The 8691-nt window shown below is 48.9% G+C and overlaps 1 long non-coding RNA gene across 1 annotated transcript in view; it reads left to right on the top strand.

Annotated features, from left to right (window-relative positions):
* The first annotated feature begins 580 nt into the window (after positions 1–580).
* Positions 581–8691, top strand: part of LOC147737117 (uncharacterized) — an 82289-nt gene continuing 74178 nt past the window's right edge. The window contains exon 1 of the long non-coding RNA XR_015309810.1: positions 581–683. This is a non-coding gene — a long non-coding RNA (uncharacterized LOC147737117). The remainder of the gene's footprint in view (positions 684–8691) is intronic.

Raw genomic sequence — 8691 nt, 5'->3', positions numbered from 1 at the left:
TGATGGATAAACAACTGCGCATGCGCTGGGGATAGACACTGCTTCATGCAGCCAAGCGCACGTTAAAGAGGGCTTGATGGATAAACAACTGCGCATGCGCCGGGGATAGACACCGCTGATAAGGCAATCGAACTCCAGAAGTCGGTGCAAGAAATATTCCTTTATTCCGTTCACAGCACGGAGCGCAGTAAAGGGCGACAGCTCAGTGCCGGTAATGGTGGGACGGGGTCCGAGCAGGGACATAAAGAAGCACAAGAATTCCAGTGTCCGCGCGGGGGCACAATGAATGAGATACACCAACTGCCTCCCGCCGCGGAGCGCGAGGCGCCTCGTGCCACAGCACGCGCTGAGATGGATTGAAGTGCAGAGATCCTCGGTTTGCCTCCTCTATGGAGGGGGGTGTCTTTCCTCTGTGCAGGCGCAGTGAGGCTGAGCTGCCTCTGTCCAGGGCAGTTCCTAGTCTATACTCAGTGCAAGGTCCTAGCCCTGCGGGAGTCTTTTGCTCCACACATGCGCAGCTGTGACGCGCGGTCCTGCGCATGCGCAACAGTGAGACATTATTTTGTTTTTCTGGGGGGGGGGGAATAACACACCAGACCTCACTCCTCACAGGCAGCCGGGCCCCCGGTGTGCCCCCTCCCTCCCAGGCCCTGCAATCCCCACTGACCGGTGCACAAGAAGAGGTGAGGTGTCCTCAAAGCGCCCAACCATGTGTGTGTGTGTTTAATAATATTTTTATTGGATGTTATGTTTTTTGTTGTGTGTTTGTTATTTATGAAGAACAAAATAGAGACAATGAACGTCATCGCCATAGTCAAACAATTCCATATAATCACATTCACCGTGTGTGTGTTTGTGGAATACCAGGTGATGTCCCTGGTGTCGGATTACTGGTGATTGTTTTTATTTATTTTATTTTGTTTTTTTAACCCCTTGGCCACTGCGGTAATTCCATGGCGCCGCCATGCTTGTGACGGAACCACTCCGTCACGAGCCACGGCGCGCTGTGCTTGTGACGGAGTGGTTCTGTCACGGCCCCTCCCGCTCCATAGAATGCGCCACGCAGGCGCGGAATTGATGCCGCGCAGGCGCGGCGGCCGGGCCGTGCCGTGACGGATCCATTCCGTCACCAGCACAGCGCGTCCGTGGCTCGTGACGGACTGGTTCCGTCACGAGCACGAAAAGGGTTCATTCATTTTTATAAAGCGCGGACTTTACCCAAAGGTGTCAGAGCGCTGTACAATAGAACCAGTTACGTTATATGAGAGAACTGTTACAGGAATGGAACAAACAAAAATAGCATGCCATAGAATCAAAGCGACGCAGGCAAAAGGCACACAATCTCAAGCACAGCAAGCACAGACTGTACAAGCAAAAATATGAATATATATGACAAATTTTACAATGACTAAAGCACTGCCTGGCGAAAAATAGCAGACTATAGAATCAAAACAACGCAGGCAAAAGAAACACAATATCAAACGCAGCAAGCACAGGATGTACAAACACAAATAGAAATATAAGTGACAAATTTACAATGACTAAAGAACTTCCTGGCGGGGTCTGAGAAGGAGGGAATTAGTTCTGAAAGTGTCTTTGGAATAAAAGAGATTTGAGGTCCACTTTGAAGATCTGGATGGAGGTGATGGCACGGAGCGGAGCGAAGGAGGAACCGAGTTCTAGATTCTCACAGCATTACCTGAGAACAATTGTGCCATCAATTTTTCCCTTTTGAAGGAGGGGAGCTCAAGCAGGAACTTTTCCGCATACCGAGAAGGTCTTGAGCCTCCAGACAATTTCAGTTTCTTCGCCAGATAGCGAGGGGAGGAAGAGTGCAACGCTTTGTGGGTGATGCACGCTGTTTTGTAGATAGCTCTAGCCTCGATGGGAAGCCATCGGAGAGAAGACAGGATAGGAGTGATGTGGTCACTTCGTTTGGACCCTGAAATGAAGCGAGCTGCTGATAACGTGCGCTCTTGGCCATGGAATTGATGTGTGAGATTAGGTTGAGTCTTTTGTCAAGTATGACACCTAAGGATTTAGAGCAGTCCACAATGATGGGTTTACTGTTGAGTAGATTTGATTGATCGATCCAGGATTGAACAGGAGGCGGAGAGAGAGAGCTAGATAAGAGGAGGAATTCCGTTTTGGAGGGATTGAGAATGAGTTGATGAGCTAACATCCAGTTGTGAATAGCGTTGAGAGTAGAGCTGAGTAGTGAGAGATCATGAGGGGAAGACACCTTGAGGTAGATTTGGGTGTTATCCGCCTAAAGATGGTAGAGGATTCCAGATTTGCTTAGAAGGTTCCCTAATGGTTCCAGGTAGAGATTGAACAGAGTTGGAGCAAGGATAGAACCTTGAGGGATGCCTTGACCAACTTCCAGTGGAGATAACAGACTGTTCGCAATCTTGATCATTTGGGATCTGTCCTCCGAGAGGAAAGAGGCAAACCATTTGAGTACTGTGCCTTCCACGCCCATTCTCTGTCGGAGAATGTTAAGGAGGGTGTTGTGATTAACAGTGTCAAAAGCTGCAGAGAGGTCAAGAAGAATCAGAAGGCACGATTCCCCCGAATCAAGAATATGCAGCGCGTCATCGATCTCTTGCAGCAGGGTTGTTTCAGTGCTGCAGTTTTGAATAAAGCCCGACTGGAACATGTCGAGGAGATTATTGTCCATAATGTGTTGGGAGAGTTGTTTTGCAACACATTTTTCTGTGATCTTTGAAAGAAGTTCAAGAATTTGTATAGCGCACTACTCACCCAGAGGGTCTCAAGGCGCTTGGGGGAGGGTGTGTGCATTACTTATCGAATAGCCAGGTTTTTAGTTGCTTTCTGAAGGAAAGGTGGTTCTGTGTAAGTCGGAGGTGAGTGGGGAGAGAATTCCAGGTTTTGGCCGCTAAGTAGGAGAAGGATCGTCCTCCCATGGTGGATCTATGGATGCGCGGAATTGCGGCGAGGGCTTGATTGGATGATCGTAGTTGGCGGGTGGGTGTGTAGAAGGACAGTCGTGTGTTGAGGCATTCGTGTCCTAGGTCGTAGAGGGCCTTGTGTGCGTGGGTGAGGTGACGGAACGTTATTCTCTTGTTGACGGGGAGCCAGTGGAGGTCTTTCAGGTGACCGGTAATGTGAGCTTGATGGGGGATGTCCAATATGAGTCTGGGTGAGGCGTTTTGGATGTGTTGGAGTTTTTTCTGTAGTTTGGCTGTGGTTCCTGCGTAGAGGGTGTTTCCATAGTCCAGTCGGCTAGTGACCAGTGCGTGGGTGACAGTCTTTCTTGTTTCGGTGGGGATCCAACGGAAGATTTTTTTGAGCATGCGAAGGACGTTGAAGCATGAGGATGAGACGGCGTTGACTTGTCTGGTCATCGAGAGGAAGGAGTCTAGGATGAAGCCCAGGTTACGTGTGTGGTCTGTAGGTATGGGTGCTCACCCAGGGCCGGTGGCCACCATGAGTCGTCCCAGGCAGAGTGGGGTGATCCTAGGATGAGGACTTCCGTTTTGTCTGAGTTTAGTTTTAAACGGCTGTTCTTCATCCATTCGGCTACTTCTTTCATTCCTTCGTGTAGATTGGTTTTGGCGGTGTTAGGGTCTTTGGTGAGGGAGATGATCAGCTGGGTGTCGTCTGCGTAGGAGATGATGTTGAGGTTGTGTTGTCGCGCGATGGATGCGAGGGGACTCATGTAAACGTTGAAGAGGGTGGGACTGAGTGATGATCCTTGTGGGACTCCGCAGATGACTTCGGTGGCCTCTGATTTGAATGGGGGGAGGCGGACTCTCTGGGTTCTCCCGGCGAGGAACGAGATGATCCAGTCCAAAGCTTTTCCTTGTATTCCGACGTTGCTGAGCCGTTGTATGAGGGTGCTATGACAGACTGTGTCGAAGGCGGCGGAGAGGTCAAGTAGGATGAGGGCAACTGTTTCTCTGCTGTCCAATAGCGTCCGGATGTCGTCTGTAGCTGCGATGAGGGCGGTTTCGGTGCTGTGTTTGGCTCGGAAGCTGGACTGTGAGGTGTCGAGGGAATTGTTGGATTCAAGGAAGGTGGCGAGCTGACTATTGACGGCTTTCTCAATGACTTTGGCAGGGAATGGGAGGAGTGAGATGGGGCGGTAGTTCTTAAGTTCAGAGGGGTCTGCTGTGGGTTTCTTCAGAAGGATGCTGAGTTCGGCGTGTTTACAGCTTTCTGGGAAGGTGGCGGAGTTGAAGGAACAGTTGATGACATTGCGGAGATGGGGTGCGATGATGGAGTTTGCTTTGTTGAAAATGTGGTGGGGACATGGGTCGGTTGGCGATCCTGAGTGGATGGAGTTCATCAGGCGGATGGTGTCTTCAGTAGTGATTGGGTTCCAGGCGCAAAGGTTGTGAGAGTTCTGATTTGGTTCGGAGGTGGGTGGAGTGGACTGTTCTTCGGACTGGTTATCAAAGCTGTTATGTATGTCAGCGATTTTGTTGTGGAAGAAAGAGGATAAAGAGTCGCAGAGGTCTTGGGAGGGAGTGATGTCGTTTGTGCCGGCGGTGGGGTTGGTAAATTCTTTGACGATGTTGAATATTTCCTTGCTGTTGTGGGCGTTGTTGTCGAGTTGATCCTTGAATGCTGATTTCTTGGTGGATCGGATCAATTGGTGGTGTTTGCGGGTGGTGTCCTTGAAGGTGGTCAGGTTGTCATTGGTTGGGTTTTTTCTCCAGGTTTTCTCGAGGGTACGACATAACTTCTTGGATTTCTTAAGGTCATCGTTGAACCAGTGGGCCTTTTTACAACCTTGTTTGATCTGGTGGTTTTTCAAGGGTGCTAGTTCGTCAGCGCAGTGGGTGATCCATTGTGTGAGTTTGGTGGCAGCTTGGTTTGGGTCCGATGATATGGCAGGAGGGTTTTGGTTAAGTGATGTGAAGAGTTGGTCGATGGTGATTTTGTTCCAGTTTCTTCGAGGAACAGGTTGTGGGTCGAGGTCTTTTTGTAGTTGAAGTGAACGCAGCTGTGGTCCGTCCAATGGAGAGATGTGGTGTGATCGAAGGAGATGTGTTTGCTGGAGGTGAAGATAGGGTCGAGCGTGTGTCCGGCAAGGTGGGTGGGGGTGTCAACAAGTTGTTTGACTCCAAGATTGGCCAGGTTGTCTAGAAGGGTGGTGGTGTTGCTGTCGTTTTTCTTTTCCAGGTGGAAGTTGAGGTCTCCCAGTAGGATGTAGTTCTCGGAGTTGAGGGCATGTAGGCTGATGAAGTCAGTGATGTCTTCGTTGAATTTTGTGCGGGTTCCTGGTGGTCTATAGATGAGGGTGCCTCTAAGTGTGGTCCTGGGGTCGGTGTGGATCTGGAAGTGGAGGTGTACGGCGGTAGCGAGGTTATCGTCGGAGCTGGTCGTGATTTGGATGGTGTTCTTATGGACGATGGCGATGCCTCCTCCTGTTTGGTTGGTGCGGTCTTTTCGGATTATCTTGTGAGCGTCCGGGATGGCTATGGCGATGTCTGGTGCTGATTAGGTGTTCATCCAGGTTTCTGTAAGGAAGGCGACGTCCGGTGATGCAGTGTCGAGTAGGTCCCAGAGTTCAGTGGCGTGTCTGTGGACCGAGCGGGTGTTCAGCAGGATGCACTTCAGGTGGTTAGGGTCGGAACTGTGTTTGGAGTTAGTGGATTTGGTGTGGGTCCTGATGCAGTCGAACTTGCAGGCGTGACAGGTGAAGTGTCCATGGGTGTGTCCTGGGGCAGCTTCGCAGCATTGTGGTGTGCGTCCGGAGTTAAGGGCAAGGAGGGTAGGGGTGTCATACGTTATGCGGTTGGAGTGGGTTTTGCGGGGACCAGGGGGTCTTGCGCTGGGCGCGGTCCAGGCGCGGACGGGCGTAGACGGGCTTACCTTTGGCGCACCTTCGGCGCGGATGGGGCGCGACCGCTGCGCATGAATGCTGCACGCAAACGCATCTGTCATAAGAGGATGGTGGAGGGGGCGGAGCGAGGGGGGATCAGCTGGGAGGCGGGAGTGGGGTGGAGAGCCGGGCTGGGAGGCGCAATAATAACAACAAAATGGATGCGAGGCAAAAAGCGAAGCAGGACGACTTTGGGGCACAGCCTCAACAAACGACAACAAATGGCCAAGCAGTACTGGCACAATCAGGCAGCAACAGCGCAATTAGGTAAGCGAGCAGCACACAATGTAAATTAAATGAAAAATCAATCAACACGATCAGCCAGTCTAGCGCTACGATACCAGCAGCAGGGAGCAGCGTGGGGAGCGACCGCTTCTGAAGCACTCAGGACGGTCACAGCGTTTACTAGCGAGGGAAGAGCCTAACCTTTCTGTGGGAGGTGGGATCAGCTGGGAGGCGGGAGCGGGGTGGAGAGCCGGGCTGGGAGGCGCAATAATAACAACAAAATGGATGCGAGGCAAAAAGCAAAGCAGGACGACTTTGGGGCACAGCCTCAACAAACGACAACAAATGGCCAAGCAGTACTGGCACAATCAGGCAGCAACAGCGCAATTAGGTAAGCGAGCAGCACACAATGTAAATTAAATGAAAAATCAATCAACAAGGTCAGCCAGTCTAGCGCTACGATACCAGCAGCAGGGAGCAGCGTGGGGAGCGACCGCTTCTGAAGCACTCAGGACGGTCAAAGAAAAGGGAGATTGGTGATGGGGCGGAAGTTATTGAGGTCATTTGCATCTGCAGAGGTTTTTTTAGAAGGGGGGGGGGGGGGTAACCTGTCCTGTTTTGAGGACAATTGGGAGGGGGAGGGATCCTTGACTAAGGTTAGAGATTGACTAGCCTGGTCCAGTAGAAGAGAGTGTTAGTATAGAACTCAATGGCGATACCACTGGGTATGGGGTCAGAAGAATGGTTGGAGGGTTTGATTTCGTGGATGCATTTGAGGAGATCAACCTCTGAGTGACTAAGGGTTTTCGCTCCTCGATGGGGGTGGGGTGGGTGACCTGTTTCACCAGAGATCTACTGTAAAAAACTCTGATACACACCAGATAATGGTGAAGAAGTTCTTTATTTATATATCCTTGAGGATCCCTTCTGCTAGTAAGATGCTTCTTAATTACGCTCCGGCTGTGTGGATGAGAAGCGTTTATTTTTCCTTCTTTATTTTTTTTTAAATGGCGCTGACGTACAAGGCAGGTAAACTGGACTGCTGATTTATTACTTTAAAGATGGCCGCTTGACGTTGGAGGCGTCCGTCTTCGTCGCTGACGTTTACACAGATGGACTGATGACGTAGGAAGAATAATTCAATGCGGCAGTTGGTGAGTTTTCGTTAAGGCAGTTGGGTACCTCAGCAAGTGTATTTTCCAGTCAGAATGTAATTCCAGCAATATTAAAAGTTTAAGAGAGAGTGTCAAATTTTTTTAAATTAACTTGAAATGTGTAGCTCGAAGCTTACTTGCTGTTTAGACTTTTAGATGAAGTTTGGCTTGTGGCTCGCTGAAAATTTTTGCTTGGTTTCTTTGTTATAGTAAGTTTTTTTCCAATAATTTTTCCTTGTTACTTCTTATTTCGATCGCAAGTTCCAAGTAAGTATTTCAGCCAAAGTTCATTTCTGCATGTTCAAATTTTATCAAGTTTCTTTTTCTTCAGAATTTTTACTCGTTTGAGTTTACTGTGTTCATCTTAATTACATATTTGACTGTTCTCCGACCTTAAGTGCACTGATGTTAACGACATCAATTTATTCTTTGCAAATCTTGGAATTCACCTGACACGAAGTACTTGAAATCGCGTATCTTCTATGACTGTATCCTTGTATATTTTCTTAAGTGCTGAGTTATCGTGTTGGTGCTCGTCGCCACTTTGTAAAGAACTCTGATACACACCAGATAAAAGGCGAAGAAGTTCTTTATTTATAATCACCAACACAGGCTCCAGGGGAGCTGGAGCGTAACTTGTCAATGCAGTGCAGGGATCAGCTGTCAACTGTCAACGGACAGTTGTCAACTGATGACCTCACGGCTGGTACGGTGTCCGCACAGGGACATCAAGAAAGCAATGACAGAACGGTGTCCACGCAGGGACACAACTACAGAGGATGTAACATCTACTTATTATTTCTATGATGAGTTTGTATTGTTCTTGTTTTGTCTCAACATTGGTTTGCTTGTTCAACCTGGTGAGTTCAAGGCACTCTATATGCTCGATACTACCGCTGACCTAATGGCCTATTGTAGGAAGGGGGAGTCTCTAGTTGGCGCAGGGGATAACCCCTATGTTGTAATTGGTCACTCAGTATTTGTGAGTGGATCAAGAAATCTTCCTTCCTGGAGCAATTTCGTCGGATTCTCAACATCTGCCCATATGGTAGGTTGGATTTTAAGCTTTTGGGGTGGTAACTAGCGTAGTGCAAGATGGCGTTTTTATCTGTGTCTTTACGGTGTAAGGTAGTTGTCAACTCATTTTCATAGGGAAAAACCACCACATCCAAGAAAGTCAGTGATGTTCTGCTGGATGTCATTGTGAATTTTATATCTGGGTGTCTGGTGTTTAGCCACTGATGGAACTGGGTGAGCATTTCTTCAGACCCTTTCCATTGGCACCAGATATCATCAATGAAACGATACCATTTGGTGATGTTTTGGTGAAATGGATTGTTGTGGAAGATGAAGCGCTCCTCATACAGGGCCATGAAGAGCACCGCCATTTCTGAATTTTTCTTTATTTACTTTTGTTTGAATACACTGTAATATTGGAAACGTATGAAATGTTGTTCA

This window comes from Lissotriton vulgaris, chromosome 1_1 (assembly GCF_964263255.1).
Source record: "Lissotriton vulgaris chromosome 1_1, aLisVul1.2, whole genome shotgun sequence".
NCBI lineage: Eukaryota > Metazoa > Chordata > Amphibia > Caudata > Salamandridae > Lissotriton > Lissotriton vulgaris.
The sequence above is the reverse complement of the archived record's forward strand: the minus strand, read 5'-3'. Positions and strand labels throughout refer to the sequence as shown.